Genomic DNA, 1,706 nt, shown 5'->3' on the forward strand with positions numbered 1-1,706 from the left:
GATGATGATGATGACATCCTCAAAAACCCAAATTTATCCCCCCTGATTACACAGGGTGGTTTTTTTTCGTTTTAGAGCTTAGACTCTCACTGAGATGATTGATGATGACGTAGTTGAATATAATCCTGTCATCAGCTGGCACATTGTATACAGGAAATAAACCATGGAACACGGCTCAAGTGGAAAAGAGGCAAATTATTCGCTGTTTCTTCCACTTTCCGGTTGCGCTTTTGAATAGACAGTGCAGATCAATTATCATAGCAAATAAAACGGACTGTGAACGTCATTCAACTGAGAGTGGACTTAGCTGTGAAAGAGTGAGAGAAAGGGGGAAGTAAAGAATGTTCGATAGAAGGTGGTGTGTGTGAGAGAGAGAGAGAGAGAGAGAGAGAGAGAGAGAGAGAGAGAGAGAGAGAGAGAGAGAGAGAGAGAGAGAGAGAGAGAGAGAGAGAGAGAGAAACATCGGCAGGGAGACAGAGAAACAGAGAGCCAGAAAGACAGAGAGAGCGGCGTTGACAACAAAACCCATTGTCTCTGTCTGTTTTGTAGTACAAACGAAGCCGTAGCTGGCGTGCGGAAAATCACCAGATTCTACTACTCAGGATAATTACTTCAGTCTGTCCTTGAATGGCTGCTTGATCTGGGACTGCTAAATTATTGATATTTTTCTATGACTCCCTGTTGGTATTCAGATTATAGGAAAGCTGAGATTGGAGAGAGTATTGTTGAAAAATGGGGCTCGGGGTATCTTTGGAATTGGCGCGCTTGTCATCAACAGTAGATAGGTGTGGTGTGATCAGTATAATACTGAAATAGTATTTTTTTGTGTTAAATGTTTGCTTTTATAACTTGTTTTAAATGGTGCAATGTACTCTGCCACTGACGACATAAGTAAAAGTATTAGCCCCCCGGCCACAGATCAATTGAAGTTGTTTAAGTTCAACGGGCCTCGGATTCGTAATTGTTAATCTGGTATCAAGAGTTTATTGACCCCGGCATTAAAAGTCCAATTTTTAATATTTTTTTCCCTTTATCTCAATGTCTGTGCACTTCAAACTATATGAATCAGCGCGCCCATGCGCGTGCGCGAATGTTTGTGTGTGTGTGTGTGTGTGTGTGTGAGTGTTTGTGCAAATGTGTGTATTTATGCGCCAGTGTGGACTTCTGCTTTTAATCTAGTCCATTCCAGCAAGATTATAATAATTGAGGTGGCATACCACTGAAAAATTCAGACTTATAACTTTCAAGTTTATTGATGTTCCGCATGCTCTTAAGAACATTAGGTCACGAAAGTACACGTTTCCCGTGTATATCGTATTGATTGTTACACTTAATTCTAAAGCACTACACGTTGTACTGAGGGGGGATAAGTGTACTACTTTTTAAAAACCGTCAGAACAACTGTAAGAAAAGTGCGACTTACTTCTTGTTTCTTTTTGTTCAATTTTGAAAGACATATTGGATTAAAGTCCCGTTTATATACGATTTTTGTTCTATTTTTGTAAATAGTGGGACATAACAAATATTAAGGTGCGTCACAGATGTCACCAAGTGGAATGTCCTGAACAAAAGAAGAAACATGTCGTGCACTGTTCCAAATCTGGCACACACGTGATACAGTTACGATTATAATATGTATCATCGAATCAATTATCCCCTTAAATAGATCAACGGATCATGCGATAAGTAGAGAGAGAAAGAGAGAG

At 39.8% G+C, this 1,706-nt stretch overlaps 1 protein-coding gene across 1 annotated transcript in view; it reads left to right on the forward strand.

Moving 5' to 3' along the window:
- LOC101860792 (ras-related protein Rap-1) overlaps positions 1–1,706 on the forward strand; it is a 24,377-nt gene that overhangs the window by 1,535 nt on the left and 21,136 nt on the right. The gene's annotated exons all lie outside the window — the stretch shown is intronic.

This window comes from Aplysia californica, unplaced genomic scaffold, assembly GCF_000002075.1.
Source record: "Aplysia californica isolate F4 #8 unplaced genomic scaffold, AplCal3.0 scaffold00047, whole genome shotgun sequence".
NCBI classification, from domain to species: Eukaryota; Metazoa; Mollusca; class Gastropoda; order Aplysiida; family Aplysiidae; genus Aplysia; species Aplysia californica.